The sequence below is a fragment of the Elephantulus edwardii genome, unplaced genomic scaffold (assembly GCF_000299155.1).
Source record: "Elephantulus edwardii isolate Elephantulus edwardi_28Jun2011 unplaced genomic scaffold, EleEdw1.0 scaffold00374, whole genome shotgun sequence".
Taxonomy (NCBI): Eukaryota; Metazoa; Chordata; class Mammalia; order Macroscelidea; family Macroscelididae; genus Elephantulus; species Elephantulus edwardii.
The window spans coordinates 1,237,170-1,250,614 of NW_006400124.1; the positions used below are offsets into that span (position 1 = coordinate 1,237,170).

At 45.4% G+C, this 13,445-nt stretch overlaps 1 pseudogene; it reads right to left on the bottom strand.

Annotated features, from left to right (window-relative positions):
* LOC102865795 overlaps positions 1-11,622 on the bottom strand; it is a 20,104-nt pseudogene extending 8,482 nt beyond the window's left edge.
* Positions 11,623-13,445: the final 1,823 nt, after the last annotated feature.

The window sequence follows — 13,445 nt, forward strand, 5'->3', positions numbered from 1 at the left end:
AACAACTAAGAAATAGTGAGAAGAGTTGGGACCTCAGAAGGCTTTTAGGACCAAATAGTAGGCTCTTGTGTCCAGGAGAAAACAAATATACTTACCAGTAATGTTAATGGTCACCCACAAGTCTTCTGGGAGGATCTAAATCATTGAAGCGTCCGCCTTTGTTTCCAGCTGGAAGCTGGGGCCTGTCAGTCCTGTCAGCCACGAGGACCTGATGTGGGCCACCCTTGGCCATGTGTCCTTCAAATCCACACTTAAAGCAGGTGAGTGGGAGCTTCCTCTCTACTCCCTTGCCTATCTGTGGCTCTCGTCTGTGACACTGTCTACTGAAGTGGCCCAGCTTTCCACAGTGGAAGCAATTCTGACCTCCTTTATTACCTTTGGGTGGCACTGTTTATGAGTAAGACTTCCTTTTCCTGACACAGGCCCTAAACTGGCAGCAAGAGCTGCCCCAATAATTTTGGCCACTCTCTGGTCTTTTCTCTTCCCTCTAGATCCCAGTTGTTAAAAGCGGGAAAAATTTAAACAAATATATAACAAATAATTTTGAGCAATATAATATTTTAAGTTTAAGGCTAGAAATAGTAACAATATGATCATTTCCAATCCAGAGATACATGTTCCAATGCAGTCCCTATTTTCCATAAATGGCTTTGGTAAGAAGAATATTGTAAATGTGGATACATTTCCACTATTCCTCCTCCAAGCCATGATATAGTGCTATTACCATGAGCAGTTATAAATCCATTGCTTTCCTTACTCTTTTTTTAATTTAAATTTATTATTAATTTCAGTAAAAATTTACAGCAACTTTGGATTTCTATTCATTCATTGTTGCATTAAAGTTCTTTTTAAAGAGGCTGCTAATAAATTGGTTTGACAGTAACTAGTTTGAATTTTCAGTGGTCTGATTTTAACATTCTGAATTAGCGTTTTCTTATGCTGAAGTTTTTAACAAAAACTCGGGAAACTCAGGTTGAGGTATTTCTCTTGTAATAGCATCCTTTAATCTGGATAGAAAATCAACATTCTGATCATTTTCAGATTGAGTTGTTCTGATAAATGATGGATCTCCCCTTACTGAAATTTCTACTGTATCCCATGCTTGCATGCAGCAAAGTCTTACTCCCACATCACAGCATCATCATATTGTAACTGAGCTTGCACTCCACGCCATTGACCTTTCCCCAGCAACTGATCAGCAGGAACATTAAGAGGAGGATATCTAGATAAATACAACCTTTACATATTTGTAGCTTCATCAGCCCACCAAGTTCTAAACTGTAAATATGCCCAGATTCCAAACCTGTCCTGACCATGGACTCCAAATTATAAGGAATTAATCTAAATTCTGTAGCTAATCCTTTTAGTATTCCCTTTACATAGGTAGAATATATGCCATAAGAAACTATGGCTTGCTTTAATTATTTAATAATCTTATAAGGACTGAGGTTGATAAAATTGATACCCATGGAGAAATACTTCATCAGGAGGTATTTTGTGAATTGTTACTGGACATATAGCAGCCCTCTTTCCTCATTAGAGAAATCATCTTGTTTTGCTTGTTACAAGGCCATAGACATAGCTGTTTAAAATTTCTTAACAGTCGTTACTCCCAACGGAGGGTAATTCACATCATTACATAGCATTGAACCTGGAACTTTTGCTGCTGATGGAGCTGTATTTCTATTTTGGTAACAGATTTCATTATGAAAACCTACTTTGTCTATTTTACTAGAAAGTTCTAAAACTAATTGACATTGTTCCTCAAAAGGATTTTTCTCTTGAATGGTATTGCTCAATTCCTCTGGAGTTGGAGGCTGAGGAAATTCATCCTCCTTTGAATGAGATTTACTATCACCTTCATCTAAAGAGGTTTTTTCCTTCTAATTTATCAGATATCCCTTTTTAGACTATAATGTTTTTAAAGTGAACGTGATAAAACCAATACCTTTGGTACCAACAGTCAAGAAATCAAAAGTCATGCTGCATTGGGAAAGGATGCCATCAGAGGCCTTTGATATGATCTTGTGATACAGAACAAGGTGCTAAAGAGCAGTGATGGCAAATTAAAGACTGGGGTGAACTTGATTAAAACGTTATCTTTTTCATTATTTGTTATGCATATGAAAATTTAAAAATGAATAAAGATGATGAAAGAATTGATGTATTGCATTTTGATGTTGGAGAAGAATTCTGAGTATCACGTGGATTGCCAAAAGAATATACATGTTTTGGAGAAAGAGCAAGCAGGGTATTCTTTAGAATCAAGGATGGTGAAACTTTGTCTCTCTGGGCAGGTTATTAGGAGGAATCTGCCCCATCATTCTCCCACGGAGCAGCTAGTGGTTTCAAACCACTGTCCTTTTAGTTAATAGCGCCACACTGTGGCATTACACAACGAGGTCTTGTTACGATCTTATCAGGAGATAGTAAATAGTATGGTAATCCAACCAAATTGTTGACTGTTCTGAGGGAGAAAGACCTGGAGAAGCGCTTCTGTAACAATTCTTGTTCATAGGTTCTGTTGAATCGTTTCCAATTCTTTACTTTATGAGCAACACAATGCTCTGCTGGATGGTCCTGCGCCGTCCTCACAGCTGTTGCTATTCTACCCCGTCATTGCCTAGACTGCATCGCTCTGCCTCACTAAGCGTCTTTCTCTCCATAACCAAGCACAATATCTTTTTCTACGCACGGGTCTGTCCAGATCTCGTGTCCAAATGTCCATGAGATGAAGTCTCAAGACCCTTCTTTCTAAACAACACTCTGATGGTCCTCCTTACAGGAACTTTTCTACATCATCTCTTTCCAAAGAAGTAATCTACTTGATTTCTGTGTACTCCACCCAGCAACATCTATGTATAAAGTAGCCATTTATATTATTTAAAAAGATATTTCTAATGAGTACATTAATTGTAGCTAAGAAAACCTGTGTCAAATGGAATATTGTGAGTTGAAATTGGCACACTATCAATTGTCAACACAACAGCAACTAAATGCTGTAGATAATAAATTAAGTCAATGTACAGGAAGTGCTGGGCAGGGTCCTGTGTTACACAGTGTATGAGCTGCCAATTCCCTTTGTAACAAATCACCAAAAATGTAGTGGCTTCACAGACAACAAAGCTTCAATCTTATGAATGCAGAGGTCAGAAGCCTGAAATAGATAGCTGGAGCTTTATTCTTTTAGTGGCTGCACGGTGGATAAATGTCTTTGTGTTTTCTACTGTCTAGAAAGTTCCTGATTTCCTTGGCTTATGGTTCTACATGGTTCTCGGCTCTGAGTCCTTTCTCACATTTCCTTCTCTGACTCACGCTGTATCCAGAGTACTGACTTTCTCTCTCCAGGAGCCGTAGGGGACGTCCTTGTCCCTTTGCAGCATCACAACCTTGCAGATCCATGCGACACGACATCAGTCTTCCCCTGGGTCTAGAAGGTTCTCAGCACATGGACTCCTACTCCAAAGATGCACTCTGCTCCCAACTCTTCATTCTGGTGGGCCCTCCTTTTCTGCTCTCTTCCCTCCCCTTTAATCTCTTGTTAAATAAGAGGTGATGCAGACCACATCCTGGGAAGCGCCACTTCAAAGGCTGTGACCTGAGTGAGGGAGCTCCATCTCACCCCAGTCCTCTTACACTGGGGATCCAATCATCTCATCAAAGGAGATAATCATTATTTTATTATTATGTTATCTCATTGTCATTTCTTAGCTGCTGTAGCACTGGAAATCACAGTACATCCATGGTGATATGTATTTGGAGAAATACAATTCAATCTATGACAAAATGTCTTGTTGCTCAATTATAGGAGTACTTGTGATTACATCACTTGATAATCTAGAATAATTCCCTGTACCAAGAACCTCACGCCAATGACATTAGCAGAGTCCCTTTGGCCTTGTATTCAGGTCCTGGGGATTATGACAAGGACATCTATGAGTGGCATTATTCTACTGGCCAAGATGGATACTTAGGGCCGGCCTATTTTTCAGTTGGACATAAATGAAATGCAGACAAGGCCGTGGGCATTCTCTGATCTTTAAGGCCTTGCTGCTCCACATTCTCCTCAGAGAAACCTTCAAAGTCCAGCTCCCCCAGCCATAAGTCTCCCTCTCCAAGCCCCCGTGGTCAGCACTAACGCCAGGAGAACAGCAATTGCTTGTGTCTTTCTTTTGTGTGTCCCTGTCATCTCAGCTTCCAGAGGACAGAGCCCAGGTCTGAGAGCCAAGTGGATTCTCATTCGTGTACACTGAATGAAAGGAGGAAGACTCTGAATTTCAATAACAAAGTTTTAAAAAAATGAAGAGATATAAAGTCTCACATTCACATTTCACTGTCCAACATTGTGGGGCAAAGAGGGAAAACATCCCCATTTCACAGAAGAGAAAACTGAGGCTCAGATAGGTTAAAGTCACTGGTGAGGTAGTCCAGCAACACAGCAGCAAAGTCAGGGACTTGAATTCAGGCCAGCGTGCTCTCATGAGCACCTCCGCGGGGATGCTGTGAGGAAGGACACCACTACTTGGATGAAGTGATGGGGAAAACAACAATAGGACTCCATTCGCTTGGCTGCCCGTAGCCCAAACGATGCTGAGCATTGACCTGGAAGCAGTGCTTGCCGTTCTGGTGTGCCACCTTGATAATTAAGATGGTGTGTTCAGTGGGGACCACCTGAGAACAGAGAGGGAATGGGTGACTTGAACAGCAGAGCATGAGGCAGCCTTCTGTCCTCCCTCTGTAGGATTTGGACTCATTCCACCGTCATTACACGCACACACGCACACACACACATACACACACACACACACACACACCTTGGGCCTCTCCCTTCATAACCTATTCACCCCCAGTGTTCGCCTTCACCTGCACATCTCAGCTGTACTTGAGCCCATTGCTGTACCTACTGTGTCAATCCATGTCAGTGAGGGTCTTCCTCATTTTGCTGACCCTCTGCTTTTCACACATGATGGGCTTCTCCAGGGAATGGCTTTTCATGGTACAATGCTCAAAGTGTATGAGAGCAAATTTCACCACCTTTCTTCTAAGGAAAATTTGAGCAGTACTTATCTCGAGACAGAGGTGTTCATGATTTTGTTACCCCAAAGATGTGTTCAATATTCTTCACCAGCACTCCAGTTCAAAGGTGTAGATTCTTTAGTCTTCCTATTTCATTGTCCAGCTCACACATGCATAGGGGGCAGTTGAAGTCCCATGGCTTGTTTCTGGCGCACCTTAGTCCTCAAAGTAACCTCCTTGCGCTCTATCCCTTTAATCTGTCTTCTGTCTCTACGGGTTTACCTACTCTGAATATTTCACATAAATGGACTCACACAGCATGCCATCTGTCTTCTGTGTCTGGCTGTTTTCATTTGGCATCATGTCTTAGGCCCCAGCATATATCAGGACTTCATTTCTTTTCATGACCGAATAGCAATCCTCTGTATAAATGGAGTGCGCTGTGTAAAACCACTCTCCGCTGAATGGACAGTAGGTTGTTTCCACCTGTTAACCACTGTGACTCGTGCTCTTCTGAACATGGATGTGTGTGTGTGTGTGTGTGTGTGTGTGTGTGTGTGTGTGTGTCTGAGTCCTTCGTTTATTCTGAGCACACTCCTGGGAGTAGAATTACATTGAGGATGTTATGGGGAGGGGCCAGGCCCTGGAGGAAGACTTCATGCTCTATGAAGTCAGTCACTGAGACTGGAGTCGCTCAGAGAGATGGGTCGACAAGGAGACTGCCAGGATGCGGGCACAGAGCAGGGTGTAAAGAGGGCGCAGACCTGGACAGGGCCAGGGTCAGAGCCAATCCCTGACAGTAACACGAAAAAGAGAAGGAGCTGCGGTGATGTGGACGACACTGTAACTGACCAGTGATCCAAGCACAGCGATGCCAGTGAGGGCGGCACAGGGAGGGCACACACGAGGTCACGATGAGTTGACACCGATGCAGTGGCACCAAGAATTACAACAAAGGGGACTTCACGCTTCTGTGCAGACAGAGCACCTGCTGATGGACCCTGAACAGGTCCTCCTCCTGGCTCTTGCAAAGAGAGCTGCAGGGAACACCTATGTGTGGGCGTGCGTTTTCATCTCGTGGGTGGACTGTTGGGGCTGTAATTTCTAACTACCTTTATATTACATACCAGTCACCCCAAAGTGTACACAAGCCCTCCTGACCCTCCACAGTTGGCATGTGATGTCCCATCTACCAGGGTGGCCATACCCGGTACCACTCCAGGCCCCTTCTGCCCTCCCTCTCGTGCTCCTCACCTGCCAGAAGCGGTTAGATTTGCAGCGATTGTAGCGAAGCTGGTATATGAGTCTGAATTTATCTGGTTGGGGCCAAGACCAGGGCGGATACCACTGTACCTCCAGTTGATTCACAGAGACGGGGTTCACACGGATAATCAACGGAGGGTCCGGTTTGACTGATGGACAAGCAGAAGGCATACATTCGTTCATTCATTCATTCAACCAACAAGTATGTACTGAGCACCCTCTCCATGTCCAGTGCTCTCCCACACCAAAAACAGAACTAAGACAGAAACCACCCCAGCTCTGTCCTCCTGGAGCTTCTAGTCGTCAAAGAGACGGGGAGAAACAGGAGAGGATACAGCAGCTTACACAGAGCCGGCAGCAATATTTGGGAGTGGGTTGTCATTTTAAAAACAAATTATATTTTAAAATGTAATGCTGGTTTTTTTTCAAGCTGTGACCCACTCTCCTTCCCACGCTCACAGTCACCCTCTGGCAGGCTGTAGGGACACTGAGTCCCCCCTACTCATCCAAAGTTACCCTTTTGTAGCATAAATTCAGAGTATTACGTTCATTCACCAGGCTGTACAAACATCCTCAGTCAAATTCTGAACATTTTCATCAGCCCCAAAGGAAATGCAGACCCTCCAGCAGCCACTGCCCACTCTCCATTGCCCTAAGCCCCAGGCAGCCACTAATCACTCTATGGGTTTGCCTGTTCTGGATGCTGCAAGGAAATGGACTCAGCACGTGGTCCATTGTGACCAGCTTCTCCTCCTCCTCCTCCTCATCCATGGAGCAGAGCATTTCAGAGCTACAGCCTCTGCACTACTAAAGTACAGTCCACAGGACAGCTGGAGACATCATATTTCTTCATCATCTGATAGTGGACATTAAAGCTGCTTCTACACTTTGGGTTTTGGAGCAATGTTGCTATGAACACTAAGGTACATACTTGTGTGTGACCCTGTTTCAGTGTTATATTACCACCTCCAGTGAATCTGTTCTGACTGACAGAACTCAAAGATAGAGGAGAACTGAAACTTAGGATTTCCACGGCCAAGCAAGGATGGCTCCTCACAGACTAAGGTGCACCTACCTAGCAGACACCAAAGTATTTTCAACCCCTTCATATGCATGAGAAAGTCAGATAATGAGGAAAAGCAAAAGAAATTGATGCCTTTAAAATATGGGATTGTTGAAGAATATTGAATACACCATGGACTGACAGACAGAACAGACCGATCTCTCTTGGAGAAAGTGAAGTTAGGGTGCACCTTAGAGTAAAGATGGCAGGAGACTTAATCTCACAGATTTTGGGTGTGTTTTCAGCAAGGTTCCGTCCCTGAGAAAGGACACTAATCTTGGAAAAACAGTGGGTCAAGAAAAGAGAGGAAACTCCTTAGAGAGGTGGGTTTGAATGAATGGCGGATGACTGTGACCATGGGGTGAAGCACAGCGGAGGCTGTGGGGCTGGCTCAGGACCAGCCACAGTGTTGCTCAGTTGTACATGGGGTCTCTGTGTTGAGGCTGCCTCAATAGCAAATAACAACTGATGATCCAAATGAGAGACACTTTTTCAAGGTAATCTGCGGGTGGGTTTGAACCACTAAACATTTGGGTTAGCAACCAGGTCTTTGAGCCACTGAACCTTCAGGGCTCCTTCAGTGTTGTATAGAGGTTTGTGCTTAGCCTTCTGATAAACTTCCGACTCTTCCCTAAAGCTCTTGCACCATCTTACTTTCCCACCAGCAGTGGGTGAGGATTTACAAGTTTTAACACAGTGCTCAGGGAAGGCTCCATGGAAGACATGGCAAATGAGCAGATCCCTGCAGCAAGTGCAGGGGAAGCCAGCTGATATCTGTGGGGAAAGCCTTCTAGGCAGCTGGAGTAGCCTGTGCAAAGTCTGCAGCATTCGCTGAGGGAGTTAGAGGGAGGGGAAGGAAGCCCAAGTGGCTGCAATGGTGTGAAAAGAGGAGAGAGGAGGAGGAGAGGGCAGAGAGGAGACAGAGCAGGGTGAGCAGGACTCCTGCATTCAGTGAGGACTTGGTGTTTACCCAGGGAAGGTAGGTGCCCTGGAGGGCTGTGGACACATACCTGGGCAGGATCCCACTCTCAAGAATACCCTCTGGCCACCACAGGGAAAACAGCTTGTGGAGGCAGTGAGACCAGGGCTGGACCAAATGGAGGCAGAATGGGAACTAAGTGGGAAGAATCTGTGTAGATTACAGAGAGGAGGGGATTGGAGGACAGGTCGAGAAAGGAGAGAGGAGCTGGAACCCCCTGGCAGCCTCCACCTCCACCCCACATGCTCCCACTTACTGATATCCTCAAGCACAAAGGGAAAGAGGGTGGTGGTGACCCTCCCAGGGTAGACGGCTGTGATATTGAGCACGTGAGGCTCCTTGGATAAACGTATGATTTCATCCATGATGCAGCTGTGGAATACGAGTTTTGGCTGGATGCAGGTCTTGGTCTCTGCAGAGTCCTTCTGTCCAACCCTGCAGGAGATGGGCACTGTGAGAGGCTGGGCATCTGAGATGCCAGGGGATGGGGACAAGGCTCTCTGTCCTTCTCTACCCCTGCCATGAGGCACAATTCAGGTGTGGATATGGAACACTTGTGATGCAGGGAGTTTCTCTGGGTGTGACCTCATTTCACCTCATTATCCCTTATTTAATTTTGGCCACAGTCTCTTAGCAGTTCCTCAGCCAAAGTCATCACAATTGAGTCAATTCTGTCCCTTTGAGACCCTGGAGGACCAGGCTTGAGGTCTGACCCTCAGAGATCCTTGAGGACCCTGTCCATCTGGCTGCTTCATGGGTTCTAAGCCCACCACCTGATTCTGAAGATATAAGTCATTGGGGGAGGAAAACACTCATCTGTTTTCTTTGGTGCAGCTAGTGGACTTGAACCAATGACTTCCAGTTAGTATCCTGACACATAACATACTCAAAATACACAATGAAAAAAATACCAAACTCATTGCTGGGAAGATAGAAGGGACTCAGAATTGGGAGCCCCCCCCAACCCCCCCCATCAGGTCTCTGAACCTGTAAATCACATAGGCGGAGACTGCTTATCTTTGACCTTTGGAATCACTGGTGGATTCGAACTTCAAGAGAAGAATGACCTTAGGTCAATAACTCAATTCCTTATGGACTACACCACCAGAGCTCAAGGCTAGTACTTTTCAAATTACTGAAATACATTTAAATGCCCTTTGGAACATAATGACCTGTGCATCAGTTACCTCAATGACAAGTTTTTATGAGTTCAGAATAAAATCAGAGGTCAATCACATGTGTTTCAGTACAGAACAGGCCCCACAAGGATCTGAGTGGCTGATGGGTCACAAGTGGTTCACTAGGTCTTTCTTCTGATGCACTTCCAGAGACACTAGAACTTAGCCTGCTCTCTGAACTGTGGGGTTCCCAGGGAGACTGTTCTCCCCTGTGGCTCTCTGACCTGTACGTGGTGATGAATTTGGTGGGCTTGGTGGCACTCAGAGCAGGTGACTGTGTCCAGGAGCAATTTACGCTTATCGGGTACCTGGAGGATCGACACAGCACCTTCAGGATCGGATCTGCTGGGGGAAAGGAAGAAGCAAGAGAGTGAGACAGCGGGGTAACAGGCGTTTTGAAAAGCAAAACTTATTGTGGCTCAATTGCTCCTTGTTGGGGGCTTGCTTCCATGGCTGGTCACTGTCTGTTATTATGTGACGTAGAGTCGAAACGATTCATATTGACCCTACATAGAATGGCTCTAAACCGTGCTCTATCCTGTGCCAATCTTATTGTCTCTGACACACCTACCCCATTATACAAGTTACTGAATTAATCCATCTCCTCGAGGGTCTTCCTCTCTTGAGCAGTCTCTCGATCATCTGAAGCATGACGTCCCTCTCTGAGGACTGATCCCTCCTTGCAACATGTCCGAAGTATGTCAGAAGAAGCTTCAGAATCCTTGCCTCCAAGGAGCAGCCTGCTTTCACCCTCTTTAGGAGGAACTTGTTTGTTCTCCTAGCCATTAGTGGTTTATACTAACATTCTTCCTCAGCACTACAGTTCAAAAGCATCAATTCTCCTTTTATCATGCTAGTTAGTGCCCCACTGTCACTTGCATAGCAGGTAATTGCAAAGACTATGGCCTAGATATCGGGGAAATGACCCATGGGGGCAAAGGGGCATGAGTGTCTCTCCGGGGGGAAAAAATCAGAGGAAGTGAGAATAAAACAGCCCCTCTCAGCCCCAGTGCAGAAAGCAAATAAAGAGCCCCTAGACCAGCCACAGCAGAAGCAAGAGGTTTGTCTGCTCATTCCTAACTCACAGACTCACAATTGTTTTACTGAGAAAGGGGTTTATTAGGGAAGAAAGTTGGAGAGTAGAGAAGGCAAAGAATATCAGCCAAAGCAAGTCGAGGTTTCAGCCCAAATTCCAAGGCACAGCACCTCAGTTCAAGCACTGATTTCAGTTCAACAGTCAAATCCAGAGCATCCAGCAAGATTTGGCTCAGAACAGTTATAAGTCAGCTTCTCCTTCAAGCATCCGAGAAGAAGAGAATAAACCTTTAACTGTGGCCTATCTTGCCACAGGTTCTTCCACAGCAATGCCACAGTCTCTCCACCTTCAGGGTCTCACTCTCACTATGGTCTTGTTTCAGGCTCCCTCAAGTGTTGTTGCCACAAGCCTTGCTCTTCTCAAGTCTTGCTGTGTAATATGGGAAGAACTCTTTCTCTTATTCTAGTCCCACAGCTGTTTGTGATCTCCAGGACCATGTGTCTAGAGTTAAGGCAGCTGGAAACCTCTGTGGAAACAGATGGACAGACCTCTCTCCAGCAGGGCCACTGTGTGGATTTGTTTCCCAAATTTTGCTCAGCAACCAAGCACATTCACCAGCACCACCACCATGTGTCCTGCCCCCTTTGTATTTGTATCCACATCTGTATCTGTGGTGACAGCCAGAGGCTGTTGATGTTAATGGAAAGAAAACAGTCTCGTTTCCCCACGCAGCAGTTGGTAGAGTAGAACTGCCAGCTTCAGGTCAGCATCCAAGTCTCCTCATCCCATGTTTCACCTGTTTCTCTGGCATTCTATATGTTTGTATTTATCATGGCCAATATCTATGCCTTTTCCCATCCATAAAATGGGGACAGTGACCCTGGCTCAATAGACACACGTTCTGTGAATGAGTCCACCCCACTGCCACACTGAAAGTCCAGATCTAGTAGTCAAAGTCTAGCTCCCAGATCAGCCCAGCCTTGGGGACCCCTTTCCTTCCCACCAGCAGGCCCTTTTCACCTTCACTCCCATTGCAGAACATGTAGCTGACCGAGAGGATCAAGGTCAGGAGAAGCTTGGGGACCATGCTGGCGTCGTCTGAGGCTGAGAGGAGTGCACTGGAGACTCTGGCTAGGTCTCTCTCTGGTGCAGGCAGGGTACTGATACCACAGAGCACTCGGCTGGGAACAGACTCCCTTTAAATTGGGCTGAAGATTCAGCAGCCTGGATACCAGCCCTTCCCTCAGGCTGGGTGGGTGGGCGAGGAAGGGTTCAAAATGTCCAGGGTAGTGGGGCAGAGGCTGGGAAGGGAGACGTGGGGATCCTGAGGCATGTAATTCTCAGAAAGGCCAGTCCTTCCATCTTGCCTTCCAGCAAGGAAACCCCAGGGAGGAAAAGGTAAAGGGTCAGGAGAGACAGAGAAGAGGGAGATGAGAGAGACAGAGAGGCACAGCTATAGAGACAGCTATGTGATTGCTGATGTTACGTGCCTTAGAGTCAGCTCTGATACATAACAGCCCTGTGAATAATAGATCTGAACTCTGTCCTACCCTTACTCACCATCCTCCACACATTTGAGCCCATTGCTGCAGATACTGTATCAGTCCATCTCATTGAGGGTCTTCCTCTCTTTTGTTGACCTCTGTCTTTCCAAGCATGATGTCCTTTTCCAAGCAATAGACTCTCCATACAACATGTCCATAATATGTGCAATGAAGCGTCGCCATCTTTACCTCCAAAGAGCACTCAGGCTGCCCCTTCTCCAAGAGCTATCTGTTCTTTAACAGTCCATTGAATGTTCAGCACTCTCTCCTGCACCATCACACAATTGCATCAATTTTTCTATTGTCTTTATTCATTGTCCAGCTCTCAGCTGCATCACAGGTGATTGAGAAATCTGTGCTTGCATCAGGTGCCCCTGAAAGCAGACTTTCTCAGTGTTCTATGTCTCCAGTCTCCTGACTGCTGGGACCAAGGGTGTTGACTGTGGATCCAAGATGAAATAGGGAACAGTTTCAGTCTTTTCTCCATCTGTCATGAAAGAATTAAAGGAAGCCATAGGGGTCTTATGGCATCCATTCTACCCATGTAAGGGGAATATTACAAGAATTAGATACAGAATTTAGATTCATTCATTACGATTAGGAGTCCTTCGTCAGGACAATATTGGAACCTGGAGCATATTTACAGTTTAGAACTTGGTGGGCTGATGAAGCTACAAATATGTAAAAGCTTGATTTATCTACAAATATTCCTCTTAATGTTGCTGCTGATCAATTGCTGGGGAGAGGTCAAGGGCTTGGAGGGCAAGCTCAGTTACAATATGATGATGCTGTGATGTGAAGGAGCCAAAAGGGTTAATAAAGAAACAGTCTGCACACAGATGTTTCTTTGGCCTTCTTCAGTCTGGATGGGAAGTGGGAGAGAAATGTGTCCTTGAGTCTGCGAACAGATGGGGACCCTGGGCGCTTGTATACAAGGTCCAAGAATATTCCTCTTTCCAAGGCAAAGTCTTTTTCCTTCTGGTAAACAGAGATATGGAATCAAGAAAGATTCTGTGAGAATATTCTGTGCTAAGCAAGTCTAGTTTCTGGTAAAATAAGTTTTCCCTAAATTATGAGTGTCTGCACGAAGACTGCTTTTGAAAGGTTAAAAAATAAAATAAAATAAGGAGGCAGGCCTTAGGGGTCTGCAGTTCTTGTCCCACGTGTGTGAGTGTGTGTTTCTTTGCTGCAGTCCTGTCTTGTCTTCTGTGTGTGTCTCTCTCTTTATGTTCATTTCTTCTAGGAACAAGGATTGAGGATTGAAACGTCTGATGCCCAAGTCATGGGGCACAAGGAGAGCTCTGGGAGAAACTGAAAGGGTAAGTGACCCCTGAGGTGACAACCTTTGCTAGAGGAACTTTTGGGA